This window comes from Amblyomma mixtum, chromosome 6 (genome assembly GCF_055824585.1).
Source record: "Amblyomma mixtum isolate Tamu chromosome 6, ASM5582458v1, whole genome shotgun sequence".
In the NCBI taxonomy this organism is placed as follows: Eukaryota; Metazoa; Arthropoda; class Arachnida; order Ixodida; family Ixodidae; genus Amblyomma; species Amblyomma mixtum.
In genome coordinates, this window is record NC_143017.1 from 107,436,193 (window position 1) to 107,451,522 (window position 15,330).

The 15,330-nt window shown below is 50.7% G+C and overlaps 1 protein-coding gene across 1 annotated transcript in view; it reads right to left on the reverse strand.

The window, feature by feature from the left end:
* The window catches only part of LOC149339963 (uncharacterized), an 80,644-nt gene that overhangs the window by 44,450 nt on the left and 20,864 nt on the right, over positions 1 to 15,330 (reverse strand). The gene's annotated exons all lie outside the window — the stretch shown is intronic.

Below are 15,330 nucleotides of genomic sequence, written 5' to 3' on the forward strand. Positions count from 1 at the left end.
CCCCGTGGTTATGGCGTTCGGCTACTGAGCAAGATATCGCCGGGTCGAATTCCGGCCGCATTTAAATGGAGACGAAATGCAAAAAAAAAAAGTCTTAGTGCTGTGCGATGTTAGAACCACTGGTGATTTCAATTAATCGGCAGCTCTGCACTAATGCACCTCTTTATCTCTCTTGCCTCCCTTCCCTCAATATGCGGTTCAAGGGGCAAGGTCGAGCAGTGAGATAGATATAGCGACTTTGTTTTTCTAATAAAAAAAAATCCCCCTTTTTTTTTTTTTTTGCCCTACAGCAGCATTCGTTGCCTGTGAATTCTGCTGGTACTTTCCATTCAATAAGTCCACTCCTACTGCGCCATCGAGAGTGCCGTTGCGTAGAAGCCGCAGTGGGCGTCGGCTTTGCGCGATTGTCGGTTTGTACACACATAGCGAACCCTTTCGCGAGGCGCTCTGCTCCGATATCTTGAGACGAAAAACTTCCGTGTTGGCTGGTTCTCCTCGCCCTCGCAGCCGCATCCGCTGCGACCGGCCCCGTGACCGGATAGTGTGCACTCGCGTGGGCCATGTGACGCGCAGTTACGCATTCCCTTCGCGACTTGGCAGCGGATTGCGCCCAGGTTGCGTACGGTTCTAAATCGAGACCAGACATGCAGCGCATGCGGCCGGACAGAAATGGTGGACAGGAAAGAAGGAAACCTTCGGAAACAAGCTTTGCGCTACATATCCAGCTTGGCCGTGTCAGGAACAAAAGATTTAGACCGTGTAAACGTAGCTTCGCAGAATCTGGAGAATTTACATTGAGTGGCGATAGTTACGTCACGCTGGCTTACCTTTTGCGAAGCATCATAAGAGGCTCTGAGAACTGAGAAAGCACTTAGTTGTGTTTATAAAGTTTTGTTTATGTCGAAAAGAAAAAGAAAATTACTTGAGTGATACGTTTTACGTTTCTTTTTCTATATTAGTGTCGGTCTTGTTCTGTGAACATTTATTTAACAATGTACAAAAACGTCGCCACCAGTTACTTCAGTACAAAAGACCACCAGTTACAGGCCTGAGCTAGTGGTGTCTTTCCAGCCTTCGTCGTCTGTTTGTTTTCGCTTCTTCTGCTTACAATATTGCAGACATGTCTGGCTCCGTACTCTTCCGTCCTCTCCGGACGAGGTGACGCCGACGAGGGGCGTCGCTTGAGGGCATCGGCACGCCGTCGGTGATTCAGGCTCCCCCCTTCCTGGTCGATACAGCGCGTCGCCGCGTCACGTCGTGCGCCCGCTGGTCTCTCACGGTCGCTCGTCACCGGAGAACCCACACCGGTGGGCGTGCGAGGATGCTGTCGCGAGACCACCGATATTCCGCGTTAACAGTGCTGGCTCGTTTTGAACGCCGTCTCCGTGAGTCAGGCGACTCCACGTGACGCCAGGCCAGGTGGTCAGGGTAGCTGGCTTTGCACTTTGGAGGAGTCAAACAGGCAGGGGGCGGAACGGGGCTTAAGTGGGGGTCTCCCCTCCCGCTGTTCCCTGCAGCCGGCGCTTTGTTTTTCCCACATGCTGAGCTTCTAACGCACGCCGGGTCAGTCGCAGTGCGGCTATTTCTTATCATGAATGCTTCGTTGATATTATTCAGTAGAAGCGACAACACTAATGAGCTAGCGACAAACGAGGCTATGAAACAAGAAAAAATTACCGCTTCCAAGCTATAAATGTCCTTAAATAAGGTAGGACCCAACCTCGTAAATAAAGTTGTTCTCTCTCTTTCAAATCGTAATATGGTATAGCCGGTTTTCTGAAAGTTTGTGATATATTTGCGTGGAACTTTTTTTTTTTTTGTTAAGCTTAGTGAAGAAGCACCATTTCTGTAATTTAGCCTAAGGCGTCTGTGTTATTCTTGTGGCGGATGACGAATCCCTATTGGGGAAATATTTTCCTAGCAAAGCACAAATTTCGGCTATATGGTGAATATTCATAGCGAGAAACGACGCAAACTAGACGTAACACACAAGAGAGCGTCTGCTTTCTCTAGTATGTTCCGTCTAGTTCGCGCTGTTTTTCACGAAAAATATTTTTACCTCGGGCACCATACCGCGGCGTAAAATCGGAGACTAAAAATTCGAATTCAGTTCCACGACGAACTGGACTCCCGCAGCAATGCAAGGGTGCTGCTCCGTGTTGTGCTGAGCTGCATACATACAAGGTGCGAGGAGAGTTGATTTGAGGTTGTTGTAAGCTAATGGTGGGATTAGTCTTGTGATTATACTGCCGGCAATTTCTCCATTGTAGCGGCACTTAGATAAAATAAACAAAATGAATACATTAGTTTTATTTACCCTTCAAGTACACGATGTTAATTAAGGTAGGGAATTTGAGGCACAGATCGGCGAAATGGCATATCTACGTCGCCACGCACCTAATTACCAAAAATAGTCATCACATATGTTGTTGTTCTGGAGTACAGATCGCAGACTGTAATGGATTTAATAAATAGGCTGGAAGTCTACTTTATATATGATTGGTTCCCACATGTGAAAACAATGTCATTAAGTGAAAGGTGTGGCTCTGCTGCCCTGTTGGTGGAAGCGAGTAGCACACACCTTATCGCGTTGTAATCTGGGCAGCACATAAGGTAATGTTCTGCATCCCCTCACACATCAGGCAAAGAACACAGCGAGGACGATGCCAGGCCTGTCTTATGCATCCACGCTGAGATGCGTGCATGACCTGTAAAATGCGGTGTAGTAAAATGGCTTGAGGTCTCTCTAGTTCCTTGGTCCCACACGTGTCTGGTTTAGGAAACTAAAATGGCTGATCACGGCTCCTTTGAAGAATCTCTTGACATCCTGAGGTACATTTCTTGAAGGATTCCCAGACAGCGCTTCAGGGCGAAGCTATCCGCCACCTCGTTGCCTCAGGCACCTATGTGCGAGGACACCCATTGAAAACGTACAGAGAAGCCTCTGCTGTCAAATTCTGCACCTAGAGCACAGAGCTAAGGGTCAACCGTGCAGACGGCAACCCACGCTCTAACCTTTGAAGGGTAGATTTCGAATTCGTCAGGATGACAAGAAGTTGAGCCGTAGAAGGCCTCAGCTTCCGCTGTGGAGGACACGACTTGAGTAAGGTGGGCCGGTGGAGGGCTTCGCTGGACAATTACTGCGCCTCAAGTGTTCTCATGCTTCTCATGGGAGCTCCCAAAGAAGTCCGTGTATTCTACCTAAGCTGTCTTTTTCGTTGTCCATTGCCTTTCCACCTTCTTGGTGTTAATTTTTTTCCATAAACTATACTGCAAAACATGGGTAACCCGTCCTCATGTGTATGCAGAGTACGGTTATAAAGACATGGTTGCTCTTTGTTATTTCCCAGGTGACCTTGAATCTGAATTTTTATAGAGGTGAACATCGTTGTTAATTAGCTGAGGTGTCCGCCCCCGGCCGGCCGGACGGACGGGCGGACGGACGGGCGGACGGATGGACGGACGGACAGAAATTTGCACACACAGAAAAAGAACATCATAAAATTAAAGCCTACAAGAACAATGTCAATTTGCTCCGAACCGAAAGAGTTACGAGGATAAAAAACAGCCACCCGAATGCTTAGCACTGTGTTTACGCCAGTGCAATCGCCCCGAAGAAAGTCGCCCATATAGATGTGGCTGTAAAAGAAACGCTATTACGAAAACGCCCTCCTTCCGAAGTAAGAATTGACAGCAGAACGAGCATAGTTTGTAAAATAATGCACCCTCTCAGCAGGCCCGTAAATCTCGCACCTCAAGCTTCGCACACAGCACGAAACCGCAGAACAGAATGGTTCTCGGAATGCCCGACGGGAACCCCGGACTTCCATTGAAAAACAGCGAGGAGGTGACTACCCTGCGAGTGTACCCGTACTAAGCCCACTTTTGAGCTCGGAGACTTTGTAGGTGTCCTCTGAACTGTTGCGCGCCACCCCGGCAAGGTGGCGCTCGCGGTCCCCCTCCGTTCTCCGCCAAACGGGCGATGGGAGCCCAGCGCACGTTCGCCCCCCGGGGCGCCACGTAATTAAGACGCGCTCCTTTTCGACCAAATCACTTTTCTTTCGCACTGCCCGTTAGCGAAAACAACATGTTTTGACGCGGTCCCTTTCGTTCTCTTCGTGATGACTTTTCCTTTTTAAAGAAGGCGAATTTTAACGTCATTTTTTTTTTTCATTTGATCTTTACCAGAGCCACTTTTGAAGAAAGAAGCAGCTTGTCTTTTGTTGTTTTTTCTTTGACGAGAGGAAAAGCGGACCCACCAGGGCAGGCCTCCTGTCTTCCTTCACTCTAAAGAAGGCGAGCGAAAATATTAAAACAACAGGTAGGAAGCACGGAAGAAGCTGAAGGGGACAGGCGCGCGGCGCGAAAGTTTATGCTAGAGCTGTCGCGGGTATGTCAGCCAGAAAACAGGAGGCTAATGTGCGAAAGAAAACTTCTTGCAGTAGACGCCTATAAGTGGCTGCGCACTATTGCCGCACATGTTTGTTCTCGTTGTGTTTTTTTTTTCTTAATATTACCACTGTCGTCATGCCTCTCGTTCGTCAAACAGCAAGCACTTAAGCTAATTAGCCACCAGAGCCAGTAGGCGGCTTCATCCACGGCGTCTGCTAGAAGGGGACAATTTTTTCAGTCTTTTGCCTTCGTGCAAGCCGCAACTTAATTAAAAAGCGTCTATGGCACTGTGCGTGCGCGCGTGCGTGTGTGCGTACATGCGTTTCCCCCTTCAGTCCACGTTTCAATGCGAGGGAAAAGAACAAAACTGGACACTAGGCTTAGAAATGCAGATTATCGAACAAGGGGGAATAAAATCGGACAGTCATTATGCCCAGGCTCATAAAAGGAATGAAATCCCTCTGCCTGCACCACTTACGTACAACAGGCATAAATGAATGAAGAGACCAGGGGAATGTAAAAAGGCTTTTGTACTCCCGGAGGAGAAATTAACGAAGACGAAATAAATGGACATTGGTCAGGTGGGTGACCCGAAGAAAAAAATAAAAATGTAATTGCCTTGCCCGCACTGCCCATCGAGCAACCAGCGGGTTTTATTGTAAGGCATGAAAAGGAGGACCTATCCCGGGTCGCTTTGTGCCACGGTGAGGGAAGGATCCAGTGGTAAAATAAACAGAAAGCATGCAGCCTAGTATTGAAAAGTGATTTTTGTTAGAAAAAAAAATATTTGAAAGCTAGATGAAAGGGTTAGGGTGGAGGCAGGAAGCCTTCGTCGCAAGCGATTTTTGGGGATATTACATGCTGTGATTTACGGCGACCCAGAAGTGAAGTGCACCAACAATCGCGGTCAGTCATCGTGAATGGGCTGTCGTAGCCAAACGTGTATTCATCTCAATCCATCGCAAGCAAAACACTAGGGACGAGTGACGGTTTCTCGAGTCGTCAGCTCTACTCGTGAAGTTACACAAAGTTAGAGGCCAAGCCTCCACACCTGTGGCGTAATTTTCGTTTGCCTCAAGTCAGATCTCCCCCTTGGAAATAATTTAATGGACAATTCTTTCTTAACGTTACTTCCACTTCTTCAACGAAATTCGTTTCGTTTCGTTTATGGGGGTTTAACGTCCCACAGAGACTCAGGCTATGAGGGACACCGCAGAGAAGAGCTCCGGAAATGTTGACCGCCTGAGATTCTTTAACGTGCACTGACATCGCACAGTACATGGGCCTCTAGAATTTCGCCTCCATCGAAATTCGACCGCCGCGGCCGGGATCGAACCCGCGTCCTTCAGGTCAGCAGCCGAGCGCCATAACCACTGAAGCACCGCGGTGGCTCAACGAAATTCCTGATCAGCGTCAAGAGATATTAAATGTATTGACAGCAATGCAATTTGATAGCGTTGTATTGGAAGGAAAACGAAGAGCTGTGGTCTGCCACGCAGTGTAAACAAGTCCTTGAACTGTAGCGCCTTCCAAGAAACAAGGACAGAATGTCGAATGTCAATGTAAAAACGACGCAGGAAACTGATGCGCTGTACTTCAGGTCGTCAGTGATGCAGGCCAACTAGCGCAGGTTGAAGCCCTACTAATTCAGCGTAACATTTTTCAAGGAATAATATTTAGAAAACGCATCTTCAATACATAAGGACTTTGAGCTTTATGTTACACAATTTGTTTTCAGTTTCTTTGGATTCTTCTTTTTCTTTTTCTCGAGAAATGATGTGATTATTCTATGGGTTGGCCGCCAAGCCTCAATGTCACCGATGAGGGCATTGGCCGAGAGCGAAAGCTTGAAGGGGACGCAGTGTGTGGACCGGCCAGTCGGCTTCCCTTGCGAGCGTCTGAGAAGCCAGCCAACAACCCTGACTCCCTCGCTCCTCATTCCTTGTCGCAGGGCATCGCACTCGTTCCCGCTCTCCCAGTTGAGGGCGGCAGCTGTGGTGCCCTCGTTACCGCGGGGAGGACCGAAGGAGGTGGGAGACCTGTGGCGCGTGACCCGGGCAGGCGAGGAGAAACGCACCGCGAACCGAGTCACCAGGGCGCACACTTTCCCTGCGGCCGGGGAAAGGCCCCGCAGGTGAACCACCGCCATGCGAAGATGGGCAGCGGTACGCGTATCGTGCCAGGAGGCGGGGGAGGAAGGCATCTGGGCCTCCTTCGCTCGGCTGCGGCCAGCTTTAACAAAGGGCGCGCCAGCACACTGACCCCGCGGCGGCGGGGAATCCGGGCAGCGTGTGGCTCCGGCCGTCCATTCACGGCGGCCATTGTGGGGCTGTTGTCCCGGGCAGGGGACAAAGAAGGTGCCTGCCCCGTGGGACGCCGCTCTCGACGGGACGCGAGCCGAAAAAGGAGGGGAAGCGAGGAGGGAAGCAAGTTTATTTTACTTTCCGAGAAACCCCGAAGAAATTCCAGAGCAGATTCGCGGGTCAAGGACCCCCGCAAATCGAGGAGCTCGGGCGGCCACGGCCGCCTTTGTCGCCGGTGAGCCCATGATGCATGCAGCGCGCACAGAATCTGCCGGGTGCACACTTGACGCAAGTCCGTAGTTTCGAGAACTTTATTGCTTGCATAAGTTGACTATTCCTTTAGTCTTCTTTGTGCAAAACTACAAAGGAATAAATAAATAAATGAAAAAATCGATTACATGAATAGAGCCAGTGTATTGAAGAAAATGAGTCCTGTAACCTGGCCTGGTCGTACCACACAGTCAGTGCTGATCCTCGGAACGCGCAGATAAGCATGCCATGAACGATATACCTGTATGTTGTCACTCGTCATCAAGCGCATCAGTCTACTCAGTGTCTGAAACCAGACGCACTTGAAAAGTCCCCCGCGGCCGCGTATGTATCAGTGTCGCTGCCTTAATGCACCGTCTGTTCGTTTCGCATACGCCGTGAAGCAGCAGTCCAGCTTCCATGAAGCCCTGAAGCAGGAATCTTTTTCGCCCTGCTGCCGATGTCCCCAGCTACGCCGGCGCTGTGCGGCTAAACACGCGTGCGTCTTCATCTTCGTGCCTCGCGATCTCAGGTGCTTCTATATCCCCGCATTACGTAACGGACAGCGGCGGCGAGAGCGGCGACGTTGAGGGCAAGCCGGAAGTCAGAGCGGCAAGCGCCCTCCTTCCCTTCTGCGTGCCCAACCGGCACCTTCATGATCGACACCATCGGCGGCACCGCTCGTCCATCACGCGTCTTAAATGCGCAGGCAGCGAGCTAAAAGAACGCATCTTAGAAAAGAAGCGCCACCGCCGGTGGGTTCGGGCAGCGCGGAAGCCGATTTGCTCGTCGGCACAGAATCCCTGCGGGGAAAATAATCACGTGGCGTACCATGGTGTGAAGCACCGGGAATCCCTGGCAGCGGATGAGCGCGAACAGACTACGTGGAAAATGGCAGCGCACAGAAAACTAGGATGACATCGAAGAAACACAGACCACAAGACAAGCCCACAGCGCTCGTCCTGTGGTCTGCGTTTCTTCGATGTCTTCCTCGGTTCCTTTGAGCTGCCATTTTGCATGATTATTGACCGACTATATAGCCCTCACAGAGATGCCGCCGCGGTGGCTCAGCGGTTATGGTGCTCGGCTGCTGACCCGAAAGACGCGGGTTCGATCCCGGCCGCGGCGGCTGGAATTTCTTTGGAGGAGAAATTCCAGAGGCCTGTGTACTGTGCGATGTCAGTGCACGTTAAAGAACCCCAGGTGGTCGAAATTTCCGGAGCCCTCCACTACGGCGTCTCTCATAGCCTTAGTCGCTTTGGGACGTTAAACCCCATAAAACCAAACCCTCACAGAGATATTTATAGATTACGTGGACATCATTAGGGAGTTTTAGAAGACCTGAATTTCAGTCCAGGCATGCGTAAAGGCGCTGAACTGCATGACACGCTGTACCGGCACTGGTGTTGTAGCCTGTTAACCTCTGTACTGATGTGTCACGATGAGAGTTCTTTGGTTATTACGTGATATTATTAGCAACTCGTGCTTAATGAGTAAGCTGCCATTGTTTCATTTCAGGGAAGGAGGGGGGGGGGGGGGGGGGGGGCTGCTCTGTACGTAGGAGTGAAACCGCGACAAGACAGCATCGGAACGGCATGACTGAAGCGCCTTTCATTACAAGCATGCAACCATCGACGAGCGCTGAAAAATGCGCAAGACGCGGCGCATGCACTTAGCACCTACACTCTGGAATACTTCATTATATGGTGACGCCCTCCCGCTGGCGCACGGAAAATATGAAAACTGAATGTGCTGCTGGATGTTGTTACTTCCGTTGCACAACTGTACGTAACCGCTGCCTTGTGCGAGCAAGTCTGGTGAAGCTACCGCGAATGTTATCTTTTCCTCTCCGCAGTTGGCACCATCTCGCTGCACCTCTCAACAGGATAGATTAACGGGAGGAGAAGAAATGAGTTTGCTGCTCTTGCCACCTGACATGCAACGCTTTGAAACAGTCAGCTGAGGTTATGTATGCGTTGGGAGTTCCAGCGGCAAAATTTCTGAGAATACCAGAGTTCGTAAGCTCAAGAACAGAGTGCATCTTCACCCGCCTAGAGCCTCACAAGAGTTCTTGATGCGAGCGTTTCCATCGTTGCCGCGGTCTAAAAGCTGGCGAGAAATGCGACCGCGTCCCGCGACGTCACCACGTCGCGATCGCAGAGCCTGTTGTCGGGACGTGATCGATGACGGCGGCGGTGGCGTGGCGGACGCTTCGTACACGCCAGCGTTGCCTTCGGAAAGGTTACGCGGGCCGCCAACCGACCGCGATACGTTTGTGCCCCTAGAAGACCTTGAAATACTATGCATTGCAAGTTTCTACGCCGAAACCGAAGCAGCTTTGCGACAATGATTGCTGTCTTGCATGCAGACGAGGGAGTTTTAAGGTTTGCTGCAACAGATGCTGCAAGCCCAAGACAAAACGAGGATGACAAAGAGGATCCATCCATTTCCTTACGTGTTCAACGAAGCCAGATGGAGCAATAATGGACTAGAACGGGCGTATTCAGCACGATATTAAAGGCGGAGTCACACTGCGGAAACGGTCTGTACAATCCGAGCGCCAACAACAACCACGTTTGCGTTGTACTGCCTACCTTGTCACACCGCGTAAACGCGAACCCTTTGGAAACATGTCCCTTTCGTACAGCAACATGTACCGGAAAATTTTGTCCCGACAGTCGAAGAACTTCTTGTCACACTGGGTAAATAATTTTTGTGGCGTTTCTTTGCCGCCTCTCTGGCGTTGCCGCTAGCGTGCTCTATTTCATGCGCTATTACTGCGTGTGCACAGCCGCGAAAATCGGAGACACCTTGCGCTCCCGAGCTGCTTAAGCCTTTGGCAGTAAAGATGTAGGACAAATAACTGCCGTGTGCGGCTGCTGCAGCAGTAATTACGCTGATGTTTTTCACCGTCGATTCTGGTTCGGACGGCGCATGCGACTGAGAGAAAACGAGCCTGCGCATTGCGCCTTCTCTCTTCCGAAACCAGTGACAAAGTGAAACACTTACGCGAAATCGGTCCCGTCAAAAAAATTTCAGTGAAACAACGCAACACTATTATTTTCTTAACCTCAGTTTTCAGACACCTGGACAAGTAACTCGCGCTCACCGGTGAAATTCGATCCCCTACTTGGTAGCTATACTGTATCTTCAATTGATATATCCCTAACCTCACGCTGATGACTTCCGTTACGTCCTACAAGAATTGCCTCTCGTCGACCAGGGGCTCCGATTTTTTTTATTTATTTGTGGGGCAGGGTATCATGTTTGCTAGTTACTTGCTTAATATTACGTGTTTGATTTAAATATTTATTAATTTAGTTTTCGTTCACATTTTCTATATTTGGCTGCTCGAAAGTGGATTTGTTAACACATAAGATAAATGGGCACCTTTATAAGGATGTACACATGAGAAGTGATCAACTGCATTATTAAAGTTTGCGTATAGTCTGTTTCAAATTCTGCTGATCATGCTCATGAACAGGGGTCAGACAATCAATAACTTCTGTTGGGACATGACTAGTTAGGTTACTCAAACGAAATCCTTTTAGACTGGCTACGAAACCAAATAGCTGAGCCCCACTGTGCTTTATATGAATAGCGTCCTAGAACTGAGGTCCTTGTCGGAAATCTGATCTGAGTGCAAACAGTTCGAGACTGGGAGAAGGTAGAACACCCACTTTGCTCCCCCTGTTTCGGGGTCCCTGCGTTCGGCAACTGCGATAGATAACTTTCTCGACTGAAAACGACAGCGGCATGTTTACACGAGCACCTCGCAGGCTTGTCTGCCGGCACTCGTGCAGAGTCGTTGCTGGCTGTCGCGCCAAGCTCCGAGAGCCGCCCAGCCGGCGCCGTTGAAACCGTACGCCGGCCTCAACCGCCAGCCGCGGGTGGCGGCATCACTATCCGCTTCGAGAGATGGATCAGAATACACTGTGAACAGTTCCCATGCCACAACCACGTAGGCACCACGGCAGCACCATGGAGCCACGCCCCCATTCCAGGGCTGCAAAGACACGGCCCAAGTTTCTATCCTTAGGCTGCAAGCTAGCGCTCTCCCCCGAGAAAGGCGCTTCCGCTTTTACTCAAACAAAAAAAAAAAGCTCGAGCAGGCGGGCTTTGCTTTGCCAAGGCGGCCAATAACCAGCAACGGCAGTGCGTGAAATATTAGGGAGGCAACGGTTCAAACCAACTGCGAGGGGATAATTAAACAGAGAAATCCGACTTATCACACATGAAGGATGTAGTACATACGTACACAAAACAGAAAACAGCTGCAGCGGGGAGTATTTGGAAAGATTGTATAAAATTTGTCAATCAGCAAAACTGTGCCTATATCTCTCTTTGAGCCAGCGGCGCCTTGTATTTATCATGCGCTTTAACCTCCGCCTTGACTCCCATAATACTCTGTCAGGGAAAAAGAACGGAGAAGTACGCAACCGATATTTCATAATATATAGCCAAAGCTATAAAGGGCGCTTTCTCTCGCAAAAATTTCTTCGTCTTTGCTATTGAAATAACATATTCAGGATAAAACTTCTCGAGCAGAGTGTACCGTACTTTCATTGTACTCTGCTTCCTGTCGAATGACGGATGAGAAAGCGTCGCGCTGTAGAAGAGGCTCGCACATGCTCGAAGGCCTAGCTAGGAAGCCGCGCTTCTGCTACTCTCAACCAGAGCCCCTCGACGGCCTCACGCCCCCGTCCTCCGAGGCATTCCCCTGCCGCACACGTAAGCGACCAAATATTTTTGAGCGCCCGCACATCACTCGTCGGCTGGCGCGGAGTGCAGCGAGCGCCGCAGCAAGCCCAGGAGGGCGCGCGATGACCTGTCTTCCGCGACGGTGAAGAAAACCGATCGCTGCACAGAAGTGAGGCGCACGGCGGAAGCAAACTCCTTAAGTAAGGCAAAAAACCACCGTCCCGCGCCACCAGGCGTCGCCTATTTTTAGCGCGCGAACATCTCGCCTCGTGTTTCCATGGGGCGTCAAATAAAGACCCAAAATGGCAGCAACCGAAACTACGCGTTTCCGCGCCCTGTCCCGGCACTGAACCTCTTCCAGCGCGCTCTATTTTCGCGCGTTCGGCCCCTTTATTTTCGTTCCCGAGGCGTTATTTGCTTTTCTAGTAACCATCAGCTCTTCGGATGCGGCTGCGACCCGGGCGCACGCCGGCCGCGCGTGTACAGGTCCCGTGGTGCGCAAAACGTGAATGCGTGTTTCGATTTCCATACTGCCGCCGTGCTGTGCCCTACACGCGCCTGTTTCACGAGGCAGTCAGGTTAAAAGTGGTTAAAAAAGCACCTCCGTAGAAACCGGGCAGTCTGCCCCTACTAGAAACACTAAAGCGCCAGTGCACCACGAACTTCGGAGGTCAGGCGCGTGCATTCTTCATTACGGTGGCTGCTGTGGAACTTCAGTGGGACACAGGGCAGGTGTTGCTCTCAGATCGTGACAAGCTTCTGCTGCTTGTTAAACGACGGACTGCACATGAGGTCACGTCTACGTTCAGCACAGCCCATCGTTAAAAAAATGGCATGGGAGGTGAGAGGAAGACAGCTTTCTTGTCCCCCCCCCCCCCTCCCTTTTGTCGATAGCTATGGGCGGACAAAAGGTTTTCTCGAACATACTGGGCTCCAACACAGACAAGCAAAACGTCCAATACCGAGTTCGTCGAAAGAGTGAAATAATCAGAGGCAACACTTCCAACATCGTCTTTCGGCTTGAAAGCGAAACAAAATGTGGTAAATAGCCTGTGGCGCAGTCGTGGCGCTTGTTTGCGCCGTGGTGCTCCTTGCGTCCCGTCTTTCTCGCGACTTGCAGCCCGCAGAACGCGGGCAGCGGAGGGCGCTCGCCCTTATCTGGACTCCCTTCCGCGTCCCAGATAGACCCGTGGCGCTGAGAAAGGGACGTCGCAGGCCTTGCCCGTTTATATAAACACACGCGCACAGCGAGGACTTCGCCGTAAGGGTATTAATAGAGGGCTGTTGCGAAATCTGCGAGCGTTGGCGGAGGCGAGGCAAGCGCGCAGGCCCACCAGCGCCCAGGTGGTTTCTCTGTGGCTTAAAGACCGAACCGGTGGCACCACCTGGCGGCAAAGGGCCAAATGCTCGGACTCTTCATACGCCAACCAGCGATGCAACAGTACCAGCGCGAGAGAGACCACCTCTTATCTAACCAGTCTACGTCTACGCTCTCTTTTTCTATTCATACGCTAGTGCTGGTCAATTTCGGAGGCCCTTGAGCGTCGTGGCAACTACCTGCGACACACACGCACCCTGCAGTTATTGTCCCGCTCGAGCTTCGGAAATGGGGCAGCTGTCCGCGGCGAACGTGGTCACTCACTCACTCACTCACTCACTCACTCACTCACTCACTCACTCACTCACTCACTCACTCACTCACTCACTCACTCACTCACTCACTCACTCACTCACTCACTCACTCACTCACTCACTCACTCACGCGTGCCTTCTAAAAGTAGAAGTTGCGCAGACTGAATGTTTTTCATCGGTTCCACCGCTCCTCTCCTGAGGGTGTTGTCGCGAGAAGTGGTCCGCGTTCCGCCATTCTCATAAATGGCGTATCCCACAGCTTCTGCTATGCGGAGAGGTCGCTTGGAAAATAGCGGGTCGTACCTGTACTTCGAGAGCTCGAAGAATTCGCTCCTTGATCAGCAGCTAGTGCTCACACTTTCAAGCCATTAATAACAAATGTGCTTCTCCGACTCTTCCAAGCCCCAAGAAATTTATATGCAAAGTAAACAACGCCGAAAGTGAGGCTGTGCCGCTAAGCTAGCCAACATCGGCCGCCGCAACGACAGAGAAGGACAGAAGAAAAGCCTTGATAATGTGAGCATCAGTTACCCAAACGAAGCAGGCGAGAGGGTAAATAAGTGGTTTGAAAGGGAGCAAGGATGGGAGCTCACAGTAGGCGCAGCTTTCACGCCAGGTTGAGTGATGGCGGGGAATATCAGCACGGCGAAGATTCTTTCATTTTTATCCTTCAAAAGTTTTCACAGAATACATGTTAGAGGTAGAACGGGAATCAAAGGCCGCATTAAGCTGCTTGTCAGAGAAACAGAAACAGCTTAGATGCGTTGATAGCCAAATTTCGATTTCTCGGCGTCAGCATTCTGCCGAGGTGTGTGCCATTGGAGTTGCACTGTAAACAGCCGATTCAGGTCTGCATATTACGCGCTAGTAGAACTACACTTGCCTGCAAACGGCATGGTAATCTGTAGTGGCTGCCGTCGGTGTATACCCATGACCATTAAGTCGATAATTCACCGTCTGACCACTTGCTTATGAAGACGACCCAGAATAAACTGGCCCGGTTCAGCTCTTTAGGCAACGCTGTGAGCACAACAAATGTATAAGATCCGCCTCACCAACTATCCCAATGCTACTACGCTGCTAACTCCGTGGCTCATCGAATTTCGCCTGGAGTCGCACGCTGGTCTATCTCATTTCAAGTGCTTGCTGCGCCACGGCCGCTCGCAGATGGAAATGGCTCGTTATTTTTCGTTACAGAGAGCCACATAACCTGCCTTACTATCACGCGCAGGAAATTGTTACCCTCGGAGCGCTGCTTTCGCTGCAGCACGATTAAAGGTGGAACAGACTCAACAGTTGGACCATTCGGCGCGTGATCGCGGAATAGGACACCGGCGGAGAACACGAGAACATGGTAAGACAAATACGGTACGCTGCTTTGTAGTACACCTCTATTGTCAGCGCGTGCCTACAACGGTCGCCGGAGCCGCGCAATCTAGCATATACCGTATTCTTTATGCTCTTAAAGGGTAAGACAGATATTGAGCTGAGACTAAAACGAAAAATAAAAATAAAGCTGCCCACTCACGCGAGGCTTTAGGCAGTGAGAGGAACAGTGTTTATCACTGCCCCCAGGCCTGTCACGCGCGAAGTGGCCAAGGAATACTTTTGTACACTTGGGAAACTTTTGCTGTTTTGTATCTTTCGTCACTCTTTTTCATGATCCACCCTGCTTTATAATTTAACGGCACGGAGGGATTCAGTACTAACTTGCCCAGATCGTAGCCTTAATTCAAGTGTTTCCTTGCGGATAGTCTCTGGCTGATGTAAGCCAGCGACGCCTTTCCTCCCGACACGTTTCACCGTAACTGGAAGGGCAAGCCTCTCTTCCAGTGCTCTCTGAAAACTGATGCGCAGCTCGCGCAAATCTAGCCTGGCAGTTAAGCATTCATGCGACAGACTCGCAGCAGTGTCAAATGGCAACGCCAGTGTTGCGTGAGCCGCTTTGTTTTTTGACCTCTTTCGAACCTGCTTCGTGTTTTACCATCTTTTATCACGTGTTCACCATTCCCTCCCCCTATCTGGCACCCTTTAAGGGGACCTTAAAAAGTTG